At 40.4% G+C, this 13,693-nt stretch overlaps 1 long non-coding RNA gene and 1 other non-coding gene across 2 annotated transcripts; both read left to right on the top strand.

Annotated features, from left to right (window-relative positions):
- Positions 1 to 835: 835 nt before the first annotated feature.
- LOC123569893 (small nucleolar RNA SNORD116) lies at positions 836 to 929 on the top strand. Its single transcript, XR_006693778.1, has one exon. It is a non-coding gene; the product is annotated as a small nucleolar RNA SNORD116 (small nucleolar RNA).
- A 2,088-nt stretch (positions 930 to 3,017) lies between these two features.
- On the top strand, positions 3,018 to 13,489 carry LOC135968098 (uncharacterized). The gene is made up of 3 exons (XR_010582566.2): positions 3,018 to 3,215; positions 9,873 to 9,955; positions 12,530 to 13,489. It is a non-coding gene; the product is annotated as an uncharacterized lncRNA (long non-coding RNA).
- Positions 13,490 to 13,693: the final 204 nt, after the last annotated feature.

The raw sequence follows: 13,693 nt of genomic DNA, 5'->3' as shown, positions 1-13,693 counted from the left end.
TCAACTTTTCTACTAAATATAATGGTAACTCCTGGGCTAAGTATATAGTGTTTATTGTGGCCATAAATAAATTTGTCTTTAATACACTTTTAGAGTTTTACTGATTAATGGATTCTGAGTATTACTGGATTTCTTCTCACTATGTTTTAAGCTTGTGATATGCACTGTTTCATGTTACTGACTACTGTGATGAAGTAGCCAAGATCCAAATTATGTATTTTGCTGCAATGAAAATAATAATATGTACTCTCCAGATTACTGTGAAGTTGGGAGAAAACTGGCAAGCAGATCACCTGAAAGTGCTGGTTACGTGGTAGACGCTGGTGAAAGATTCCCATTGCCTTTCTTGGATTTCACTCAGCTCTAGAGAACTGTGTCGGCTCCTCCCCATGCATCTGGGCACATTCTGTCCCCAGGTCCTGCCCCTGCTTAGGTATTGTCTTTGCATTTCCATTTCCTGGTTTGGCATATCTCTGGGTCCTGGGGTTCCTCATCTTCCTTCATCCCTGGCTCAGAGTTGGCTTCTTTTCAGACTGTGGCTCTGGCTCTGATTCTGGCTCTGGCTGTGCTTAGGACTTAGCTCCTCCTCTACTTACACACAGCCCCTTCCCCCAAACCCACTCCCACCCTACCCTCCCGCCCCCAACCATGGATCTCCCTAGAGCTCTGCGCCCCCACACTTCTGTACTGCTGCCACTTGACATCAGACGCCAATAGCGGCTTCTTGCCAGACATGCCAACTGGGTTTAAACCCTTGGGTTTGACAATAAAGAAGAGAAAGGAATTGTTTACAACAAGAAGTTAGGCCAAAAAATGAATTTTAGAAATTCATTTGAGATTGATAATGTCACCCCCATAAAACCACTCCTTAGGAAATCTGAACAAACTGAGTGAAAACTTACTGGTTGTTCTCATTGAGGCTGGACTCCAGGATTCTGACCTTGATTCAGGATCAGGGGATCCTGATCTTGATTCAGGATCAGGAAATTCACTTCCGTGGGGGTGCCCTGGTCCGTCCTGGTTTCCAGCTGACTGCGGCCAGCTGCTTCCACAGCAGGAGGAATTTCCTCCGTGGTGCTGGGGGCCCATGACCTGAGATGCGGGGGAGAGATCCCAGCAGACGTGTTCCACACGGACCATCCGTGAGAATGGCTGACCCCACCTGAATGACTTGCTGCTGCAGCTGGACTGTGAGGCTGACCTCCCCAGCGGTGTGGCGCTGGGGTCGCTGCACCTGCAGAATGCCACAGTGGGAGCCAGTACCAGCTGCCAGGTCGCTGGTGGGGGGACCCAACAGAGAGGGAGGCATCTCTCATGCTCCCCAGGGGTTGTCAATGTGATGGTGACCCCTGAGGTGGAAAAATTCATTAAAAATGAATAATTTCTCAAAACCACTACAGGCAACTCCCAGGTACGAAGCCTAATTGAATGCCACTTTTTAAGAACCAGTTTAGTCCTAAGTTAGAGGTGGCAGAAATCTTCATACTACTTGCAAATCAGCTGCGGTGCTTTAACCAATTTCTGCAGTGTTCTAAGTTCTATTAAAGCTTACACTGAAAATGCTTAGTTAACAAATGTACTTTATCAATACAAAACAGGTAAGTGTTCACCTACTACTTTTAGGCAATAGCTAGGCAACCCACTGTGTTTCCTTCATCATTTTAGCTACTGAGCTGCTAGAAGTCTGTACTCTAGTAAGAAAAAAAATCACTTATTTTTTACTCAGGTTTCTGATACAACCATTTTATATCCCTCCTTCCTTTACTGTGTTAGTCTTGTCATTTTATTCTTGCATTATTACATAAAAACAAACAATCTTGTCATTTTATAATTGCATTATTACATAAAAACAAACAATCACTTGGGGTCTTCATTGTGTTGCATCTGTGTAGTTTTTAAAAAGAAGGAAAAAAAAGTAATTTTCCCTTTTACTCTCCCTATAGAAAGGCTAGCAAGGCCTTAGGGGTTGAGTTCCGAAGTTTACTGTCTTTAGGGGAATTTACAGTTATTTTGTATTTCAAGGACTAAAGCTCTAAATAATCCACCCACCCCACTGCCATGCTGCCCCAAAACTGTGTTTGGAAATGCTCAGCACTTTTGAAAAAGACAAAAAAGTAGATGAGCATCTGGACTGGAGACTTGTGCTTTGACTGATAAGGATAAAAGACAGAGTAAGTGATATTGCTTTTCCAAGCCCTCAGAACTGGGAGACAAGAGAGGGGACTATGGGTAGCAGACACCTGTAAACACCTGTAGGCTCCAGTAACCCCTCCTGCATAGCACCCCAAAGGTGGTAGGTCCTCAGATAAAGGTGACGGTATGCATACCAAGTGCCTTGGTCCTGTCAACTGAAGAATGACCAGGCTCATACATTTGGAAAGGAGGGCTTTATTACTCATAAAGGGTTGCAGCCTGCAAGGTGACCATTCTAACAGGCTGGGAAAGCATAGCTTCTGGCAGAAGCCAGAAACAGACAGACACCTGGAAGGCGGGGGCAAAGGGAACAGGAACAGAGTGACTAAAACATGCACGTGTGTAACTGAGCTTCACGCCTCTTCATGAGTCACATGTGCAAAAAATGGCAGCATTAGCACGATCTAAGGGTGGAGTTTCTGGCCATTTGACATTAAAAAGTGAAGCAGAGAACATGATAATCATCGCTGTGCATCCTCCATAGACTAGACAGAACTAATATGGGTTGGAGGTCACTTATCAGGAAGGAATGCTGGCTAGTTGTTGTGTTGTCAAAACCACAAAAAGGAGGGGCAGCACTAGGCTGTTGGTGGGCATCAGCTCAAGTCTTCCCAAAGGGCTGGTTTCTGTTAAACCCTTAGGGAAGGAAGTCGAATGGTCGTTAGCCAACGAGGGGTTTTAAGGAGGCATGTTCAACCTCCCATCCCACCATGGCTGGGAACTCAGCTTCCAAGGTTTCCCTGGGGTCTTCTTAGCCAAGAGGGGGTCTGTTCAGTCTGTAGGGGAACTGATAATTTCATTTTTATTCTCATCCTGAAAAACAGCAGAGTGTCTACATGGTAGAGCCCAGAATGAAAGAACAAGTCACTGTAGGGGTATCTCTGCAATCCTCATTAAACATCAGAGCCCACAAGACAGGTTTTGGATTATTTCTGAAGCTAATCATAGAGTAAGACACTCCATCAACTGGGAACCAGACTCCTTCCTGTGTTGCTAGAACAGAGTTCTATAAGCTAACAGAGGTAAGGAAAATATACAAATTAATATTTGGTTTTGTATGTCTTACAAAATCTTGCCCAAAGACAGATTTTGCTTGCTATTTGGAAAAAGAAAACCTAAGATTTCTTTCATTCAAATGGTTCAGCAATTCACACTTATATAACTGGATTTATCTTTTATTTTATCCACACTATATAATATTATAAATTACCATACAATCCTTTTAGGAAATACATAAGCTATGAATAAGTAGAAGATAAGCAAGTTTGAATGCTTTGCTTGTATCTCCCCAGAATTTCTAAGGCATTCAGTTTATGAGGCTTTGACTTGTAAATATAATGCATAGTTCAACTTTTTGATCTGAGGCACAAAACTTCAATCCGGCAGAGGGATAACAAAGCTTCAGCTTTCCATTTCTATCACTGCCTCTTTACTCAATATTTTCTTGAAAAGGGAAGGTTCCAACATGACCAAATAAGAACAGCTCCAGTCTATAGCTCCCAGCGTGAGCAATGCAGAAGATGGGTGATTTCTGCATTTCCAACAGAGGTAAAACGTTCATCTCACTGGCGCTTGTCAGACAGTGGGTGTAGCCCACGGAGTGTGAGCTGAAGCAGGGTGGGGCATCGCCTCACCAGGGAAGCGTAAGGGGTCAGGGAATTCCCTTTCCTAGCCAAGGGAAGCCATGACAAATGGTACCTGGAAAATCAGGACGCTCCCACCTTAATACTGTGCTTTTCCTACAGTCTTAGCAAATGGCACACCAGATGATTATATCCCGTGCCTGGCTTGGAAGGTCCCACGCCCACGGAGCCTCTCTCACTGCTAGCACAACAGTCTGAGATTGAACTGCAAGGCCACAGCAAGGCTGAAGAGGGGGGTCTGCCATTGCTGAAACTTGAGTAGGTAAACAAAGTGACCAAGGAAGCTCTAACTGGGTGGAGCCCACTGCAACTCAAGGAGGACTGCTTGCCTCTGTAGACTCCACCTCTGGGGACAGGCTGTAACTGAACAAAAGGCAGCAGAAACTTCTGCAGACTTAAATGTCCCTGTCTGACAGCTTTGAAGAGAGCAGTGGTTCTCCCAGCATGGAGTTTGAGACCTGAGAACGGACAGACTGCCCCCTCAAGTGGGTCCCTGACTCCCGAGTAGCCTAAATGGGAGATGTCTCCCAGTAGAAGCTCACTGACACCTCATACAGCCAGGTGCCCCTCTGAGATGAAGCTTCCAGAGGATCAGGCAGCAACATTTGCCATTCTGCTATATTTGCTGTTCTGCAGCCTCTGCTGGTGATACACAGGCAAACAGGTTCTGGAGTGGACCTCCAGCAAACTCCAACAGACCTGCAGCTGAGGGTCCTGACTGTTGGAAGGAAAACTAACAAACAGAAAGGACATCCATACCAAAACCCCAACTGTATATCACCATCATCAAAGACCAAAGGTAGATAAAACCACAAAGATAGGGAGAAACCAGAGCAGAAAAGCTGAAAATTCTACAAATCAGAGTGCCTGTTCTCCTCCAATGGAACGCAGCTCCTCCCCAGCAACAGAACAAAGCTGAATGGAGAATGACTTTGACGAGTTGAGACAAGAAGGCTTCAGACGATTGGTAATAACAAACTCCTCCGAGCTAAAGGAGGATGTTCGAACCCATCGCAAAGAACTAAAAACCTTGAAAAAAGATAAGACAAATGACTAACTAGAATAAACAGTGTAGAGAAGACCTTAAATGACCTAATGGAGCTGAAAACTATGGCACAAGAACTATGTTACGCATGCACAAGCTTCAGTAGCTGATCCCATCAAGTGGAAGAAAGGGTATCAGTGATTGAAGATCAAATGAATGAAATGAAGCGAGAAGAGAAGTTTAGAGAAAAAAGAGTAAAAAGAAACCAACAAAGCCTCCAAGAAATATGGGACTATGTGAAAAGACCAAATCTACGTCTGACTGGTGTACCTGAAAGTGACAGGGAGAATGGAATCCAGTTGGAAAACATTCCTCAGGATATTATCCCTGAGAACTTCCCCAACCTAGCAAGGCAGGCCAACATTCAGATTCTCACAAAGGGAAGCCCATCAGACTAACAGTGGATCTCTCGGCAGAAACTCTATAAGCCAGAAGAGAGTGGGGGCCAATATTCAACATCCTTAAAGAAAATAAATTTCAACCCAGAATTTCATATCCAGCCAAAATAAGCTTCATAAGTGAAGGAGAAATAAAATCTTTTACAGACAAGCAAATGCTAAGAGATTTTGTCACCACCAGGCCTGCCTTACAAGAGCTCCTGAAGGAAGCACTAAACATGGAAAGGAACAACTGGTACCAGCCACTGCGAAAACATGCCACATTGTCAAGACCATTGATGCTAGGAAGAAACTGCATCAACTAACAGGCAAAATAACCAGCTAACATCATAATGACAGCATCAAATTCACAATAACAATATTAACCTTAAATGTAAATGGGCTAACCACTCCAATTAAAAGACACTGACTGGCAAATTGGATAAAGAGTCAAGACCCATCAGTGTGCTGTCTTCAGGAGACCCATCTCACATGCAGAGACACACAAAGGCTCAAAATAAAGGGATGGAGGAAGATCTACCAAGCAAATGGAAAGCAAAAAAAAAGCAGGGGTTGTAATCCCAGTCTCTGATAAAACAGACTTTAAACCAACAAAGATCAAACGAGACAAAGAAGGCCATTACATCATGGTAAAGGGATCAATTCAACAAGAAGAGCTAACTATCCTAAATATATATGCACCCAATACAGAAGCACCCAGATTCATAAAGCAAGTCCTTAGAGACTTACAAAGAGACTTAGACTCCCACACAATAATAATGGGAGACTTTAACACCCCACTGTCAACATAGACAGATCAATGAGACAGAAAGTTAATAAGGATACTCAGGAACTGAACTCAGCTCTGCACCAAGCAGACCTAATGGACATCTACAGAACTCTCCACCCCAACTCAATAGAATATACATTCTTCTCAGCACCACGTCACACTTATTCCAAAATTGACCACATAGTTTGAAGTAAAGCACTCCTCAGCAAATGTAAAAGAATAGAAATCACAACAAACTGTCTCTCAAACCACAGTGCAATCAAACTAGAACTCAGAATTAAGAAACTTACTCAAAACTGCTCAACTACATGGAAACTGAACAACCCGCTCCTGAATGACTACTGGGTAAACAACGAAATGAAGGCAGAAATAAAGATGTTCTTTGAAACCAATGAGAACAAAGACACAATATACCAGAATCTCTGAGACACATTTAAAGCAGTGTATAGAGGGAAATTTATAGCACTAAATGCCCACAAGAGAAAGCAGGAAAGATCTAAAATTGACACCCTAACATCACAATTAAAAGAATTAGAGAAGAAAGAGCAAACACATTCAAAAGCTAGCAGAAGGCAAGAAATAATTAAGATCAGAGCAGAACTGAAGGAGATCGAGACACAAAAAAAACCCTTCAAAAAATCAATGAATCCAGGAGCTGGTGTTTTGAAAAGATCAACACAATTGATAGACCACTAGCAAGACTAATAAAGAAGAAAAGAGAAGAAAGAAAAGAATCAAATAGACACAACAAAAAAAATGGTAAAGGGGATATCACCACTGATCCCACAGAAATACAAACTACCATCAGAGAATACTATAAACACCTCTATGGAAATAAACTAGAAAATCTAGAAGAAATGGATAAATTCCTGGACACATACACCCTCCTAAGACTAAACCAGGAAGAAGCTGAATCCCTGAATAGACCAACAACAGGCTCTGAAATTGAGGCAATAATTAATAGCCTACCAACCAAAAAAAGTCCAGGACCAGATGGATTCACAGCCGAATTCTACCAGAGGTTCAAAGAGGAGCTGGTACCATTCCTTCTGAAGCTATTCCAATCAATAGAGAAAAAGGAAATCCTCCCTAACTCATTTTATGAGGCCAGCATTATCCTGATACCAAAGCCTCATCCTGATACCAAAGCCTGGCAGAGACACAACAAAAAAAGAGAATTTTAGACCAATATCCCTGATGAACATTGAAGCAAAACTCCTCAATAAAATACTGGCAAACTGAATCCAGCAGCACATCAAAAAGCTTATCCACCACAATCAAGCTGGCTTCATCCTGGGATGCAAGGCTGGTTCAACATACACAAATCAATAAACATAATCCATCATACAAACAGAACCAAAGACAAAAACCACATGATTTTCTCAATAGATGCAGAAAAGGCCTTTGACAAAATTCAACAGCCCTTCATGCTAAAAACTCTCAATAAACTGGGTATTGATGGGACGTATCTGAAAATAATAAGAGCTATTTATGACAAACCCACAGCCAATATCATACTGAATGGGCAAAAAACTGGAAGCATTCCCTTTGAAAACTGGTACAAGACAGGGATGCCCTCTCTCAACATAGTGTTGGAAGTTCTGGCCGGGGCAATCAGGCAGGAGAAACAAATAAAGGGTATTCAATTAGGAAAAGAGGAAGTCAAATTGTCCCTGTTTGCAGATGACATGATTGTATATTTAGAAAACCCCATCGTCTCAGCCCCAAATCTCCTTAAGCTGATAAGCAACTTCAGCAAAGTCTCAGGATACAAAATCAATGTGCAAAAATCACAAGCATTCCTATACACCAAGAACAGACAAACAGAGAGCCAAATCATGAGTGAACTCCATTCACAATTGCTTCAAAAAGAATAAAATACCTAGGAATCCAACTTACAAGGGATGCGAAGGACCTCTTCAAGGAGAACTACAAACCACTGCTCAATGAAATAAAAAAGGACACAAAGAAATGGAAGAACATTCCATGCTCATGGATAGGAAGAATCAATACTGTGAAAATGGCCATACTGCCCAAGGTAATTTATAGATTCAATGCCATCCCCATCAAGCTACCAATGATTTTCTTCACAGAATTGGAAAAAAACTACTTTAAAGTTCATATGGAACCAAAAAAGAGCCCACATTGCCAAGACAATCCTAAGCCAAAAGAACAAAGCTGGAGGCATCACACTCCCTGACTTCAAGCTATACTACAAGGCTACAGTAACCAAAACAGCATGGTGCTGGTACCAAAACAGAAATATAGACCAATGGAACAGAACAGAGCCCTCAGAAATAATACCACACATGTACAACCATCTGATCTTTGACATACCTGACAAAAACAAGAAATGGGGAAAGGATTCCCTGTTTAATAAATGGTGCTGGGAAAACTGGCTCGCCATATGTAGAAAGCTGAAACTGGATCCCTTCCTTATACCTTATGCAAAAATTAATTCAAGATGGATTAAAGACTTAAATGTTAGACCTAAAACCATAAAAACCCTAGAAGAAAACCTAGCCAACAACATTCAGGACATAGGCATGGGCAAGGAGTTCATGACTAAAACACCAAAAGCAATGGCAACAAAAGCCAAAATTGACAAATGGGATCTAATTAAACTAAAGAGCTTCTGCACAGCAAAAGAAACTACTGTCAGAGTGAACAGTCAACCTACAGAATGGGAGGAAATTTTTGCAATCTACTCATCTGACAAAGGGCCAATATCCAGAATCTACAAAGAACTTAAACAAATTTACAAGAAAAAAATCAAACAACCCCATCAAAAAGCAGGCAAAGGATATGAAAAGACAATTCTCAAAAGAAGACATTTATGCCACCAACAGATACATGAAAAAATGCTTATCATCACTGGTCATCAGAGAAATGCAAAGCAAAACCACAATGAGATACCATTTCACACCAGGTAGAATGGCAATCATTAAAAAGTCAGGAAACAACAGTTGCTGGAGAGGATGTGGAGAAATAGGAACACTTTTACACTGTTAGTGGGACTGTAAACTAGTTCAACCATTGTGGAAGACAGTGTGGCGATTCATCAAGGATCTAGAACTAGAAATACCATTTGACCCAGCCATCCCATTACTGGGTATATACCCAAAGGATTATAAATCATGCTGCTATAAAGACACATGCACACGTATGTTTATTGCGGCACTATTCACAATAGCAAAGACTTGGAACCAACCCAAACGTCCATCAATGATAGACTGGATTAAGAAAATGTGGCACATATACACCATGGAATACTATGCAGCCATAAAAAAGGATGAGTTCATGTCCTTTGTAGGGACATGGATGAAACTGGAAACCATCATTCTCAGCAAACTATCGCAAGGACAGAAAACCAAACACTGCATGTTCTCACTCATAGGTGGGAATTGAACAATGAGAACACTTGGACACAGGGTGGGAAACATCACACACTGGGGCCTGTCATGGGGTTGGGGGAGTGGGGAGGGATAGCATTAGGAGATATACCTAATGTAAATGATGAGTTAATGGGTGCAGCACCCAAACATGGCACATGTATACATATGTAACAAATCTGCACGTTGTGCACATGTACCCCAGAACTTAAAGTATAATTTTTTAAAAAAACTGGGAGATACATGTTTTAAAAACATATATATATATTTTTTATCATTATCCTAGTGTTTTCCAGAATTCACTCTTACTACTTTTACTTTTGTATTTGGGTTAAGGCATATGTAATTTCTTATGGTGTGCATCAACTTTCCCCAAAAAGAAAACAGAAGGGAAGACTTTATCCTTTTTTAATTTGGTCTTTGTTCTTTCAGTTAATTGATTTGTAAGAAAGTTTTATGATGGGCAATATCTGAATCAGGACAGTTTCCAGAATTTATGGTGGATCAAGACACAGGTAAGTAAGTAAGTTTAATTGTACCAAGGATACCAATAATGTACCCAAAAAAGTATTGTGTGTAATAGTCTTCTCAGACTTCCTGTTATGCTTTGAGAGAAAAAGCAAACGTAGCAAAGAATACCAAGTGCTCTGGACTAGACCCCTGCAACCCAATCAATCAGAACATGAGGAGCAGGTGCTTCCCTCCTGAGGGAACTCATGTTAATTGGACCCTCAGTTACTGATGTATAATAACCAGGATGGCAATGTATTTGTTTACAACGAAAGACGTAGAAAACAGCAGACTGAATCCTCTTGTTTATTCATTTGCTACCCTGTAGACAAATCTACAAGGAAAGCCAAATTATTATCAGAAAGAAGTTTGACAAGATGAAAGTCAAGCAAGGAGAGCAAGTTGGGCGATCTTAACAGCTGCTGCCACCAAGCCAGACTTGGGAACGCCAGTCTAGTCCCCAGGGCTGTGCTGGAAACATTAGCCAGTGTTTATTTAAGTGGCATTGTTTGCTATACACTCATAGATCCTAATGAGTACATCATACTTCCTAATGTATGAAGTGAAAGTATTATTTCACTTATTTTAATTTTACATTATTTTATTTATTATTTATTTTACACTACAATAATTATTTCAATTATTTTATATTAGAAAGTAAAACAAATTTTTGTTCTGAGATATAATTGAAAGCATTGTGACTATCTAACATTTTTTTAAAAATATGCCACAACATATATTAGGGCATCCTGTTGCCACAGGATCCCACTACCATGATGGGGCCAGAAGTCCTCTAACCTACTGGAGCCCACATGAGACAAAATTAGCATTACAACTTTGATAACTAGCTGACCATCGGGTGTGTGGCATGTCCTTCTGACCCTGCTCTGGCTTCCAGGAATCTGTGCCTTCTGATGTACTCATTGTCAGCTTGGACAAAATTTATTCTAATCTTTGTTTCCCATGGGCACAAAAAGACTTTTTCTTGTCCAGCTTCCCAATGGCCTTGCTTACTGTGGATATCCATTTGACTTCTGTCCCTTCTCCATTCGTTTGACCAACCGTGTCCTTGATCCATCTTTTACATTCAGGCTTCATCTTCATATCAGCTGCCCTCTGAATACCAACACCTTTTTTCTGCTTTGTCCATCTGAAGTTGTAGAATTTTACATAAACCCAATGATGGCAATATTTTTTGTTGAGCATCTTTATGTTTTACTGTTACTAAAGTAGTAAAATTTGTAGTTGACCACAAAAGAATAGTTTCGGCTTTTTTTAAACATTAGTAATTTCTACTAAAATGTTTCACAGGCTTAACACAGTAAATGATAAACATAATAACAGAATATTTATGAAATATGACCTTTTCTGAAAGTATATGGTTTTACATTTCTTATTTGTTAAAACCTATAGGATATAGGTTTTAATTACTATATAATTATTTCATGGTAATTAATAATTACTATATGGGATATAGTTACTAGTGAAACATAAAAGAGGCTGATAATTACTGTCCACGGGCATACAAATGTAGAACAATATATCTTTAATTACTTTATCAATAATTTTACTATAGAGGCAAAATAAAGGCAGAATCTATATCATCCCCTCTGAAAAATAGTAAAAGTTAACCATGTTCATTTGTATGATATACTTAAAATGATTGTTATGAAGTAACCAAATATCCATTAGATTGTTTGTATTCTTGAATGAACTATATTTTTCAAAATGATATGTGACCATAATAATATTATCATAAAATAACTAAAACCCCCATAATTCTTAAGTGAAACTAAGTATATTCTAATCCACCAATGTTGGTATTTGGAATGGGTCATTTGATATGTGTTGTGATAGAAAGCTAAGTAAGAATAGAGATTCAAGGGGAATTTGGAAAGAAAATCATTAATTTAATTAGAATGTAGTAGCTTCAACAGCTTCTTTCTGGTCCACATACTCGTTCTTTGGGTATATGAATATCTTAAATAATGCTACCTTCAGAGTAACTTTCACCTGACAGGCATCTCTCTCTGAAAAGTATCATGTTAAACGGGATCCCTGCTTATATAATTTAAACGTTTTAAGAGCAATCCTATTTCTCTATGCCAGTTTTATGGGATAAAAAGAAGGGGAGAATGCCGGGTACAGTGACTCATGCCTGTAATCCCAGCACTTTGGGAGGCCAAGGCGGGCAGATCACCAGGTCAAGAGATGGAGACCATCCTGGCCAACATGGTGAAACCCCGTGTCTACTAAAAATACACAGATTATCTGGGTGTGGTGGTGCACGCCTGTAGTCCCAGCTACTCAGGAGGCTGAGGCAGGAGAACCGCTTGAACCTGGGAGGCGTAGGTTGCAGTGAGCCAAGATCGCGCCATTGCACTCCAGCCTGGGCGATAGAGCAAGACTCCGTCTTAAAAAAAAAAAAAACAAAACAAAACAAAAAAAACAAAACAAAAAATACGGGGAGAAAAAAAGAACACTTTTATCATTAGTCACATGTTTACTGCCGGTAACCTGTACTAATTTGTTTTTATTTTGTTCCCCTCACACTCCCCTCCCCACCATTTTCCCTACAGATCCACACTCCACCCTTTTTCATGTGCAATCAACCCCGGAAAGTTGGACAGGAAGTGAAAGATACCAACAGTCCCCAATGTCCCCTGGCTTCTGGTTGGGTTCGGCCAGGGACAGTAAGCTTGTGGTGGTTATTCCCTCAGCTCCCTTCCTACAATGTCACCACAGGCAAGCTGCCCTTCAATGCTGTGAGGCCGCGCTCTCTGCAGACCCCCTCTGTCTCCAGGATCAGAACCGCTCGCCCCTTCAGGTGTGTGTGGTAAAAGCTCAGGATGGTGCTAGCTCCCGGGTACCATTGGTAGACTACATCCTGGCACCTTCATCTGTACTGTGGTCCCAGTATCTCTGCTCAGATTACCCCATAGGAGTGTCCCATCCATTTCTTCCTGGGACTCTACCTCAAAGATTATCTTCATCATCAGACAAACTATCTTCATCGCACCCCTTCCAAAGCAATGAAACGAGGATTCCAGTATGGGACTCTACTGAACCTGTGTGTGCTACAACAGTGAGGTTAACACTTCAGTTTTTAAAGTGTAGGAATTTAGAAAGAAATTCCAATTGCCAAAAGACAATCACTCAACTTCTTCATCCAAACTGTAATTAAACTTTGAAATAATTCTCCTCTTTGACATATATAATCATACCTTTCTAACAGAAAAGTCAGATTAAGTGTTTTAGACCTAATATCCTAACTAGAAGTGAAAAAGTTTCTAAATTAAGACATGAAGGCTTTAAAATAGACAAGAACACCCTGAATTGCCTTTCTCTTATCAATGTTTTGCATTATCACTCCTAATAATATTAAAAATAATAACAGGTAACAATTATTGAATGCTTAGTATGTGTGAGGACTGTTTCAGGTGCTTTTTGCATATTATGTCATTCAATGCCTCCAATAAATCTGTGATGTAAGGACTGGTATTACCCTTGTTTTACAAATGACGAAATAAAGTATGAAAGATTAAATAACTTGTCCAAAGTTGTTTTCTTTATGTTGCTGCCTTCATGGGTTTTAGAATATAATAAATAGTTATTTCTGCCCAGGAAAATCACATGTACAAATACTTATCTTTAATTAAAACTCATTTTTACTATCACCTCCACATTGCTAACAGATTTCATCCATAGACCTAGATGTTATAATCATTGAGTTTTCTATTTTT

Source organism: Macaca fascicularis, chromosome 17 (genome assembly GCF_037993035.2).
Source record: "Macaca fascicularis isolate 582-1 chromosome 17, T2T-MFA8v1.1".
Taxonomy (NCBI): Eukaryota; Metazoa; Chordata; class Mammalia; order Primates; family Cercopithecidae; genus Macaca; species Macaca fascicularis.
This window is presented reverse-complemented; position numbering and strand designations above follow the sequence as displayed.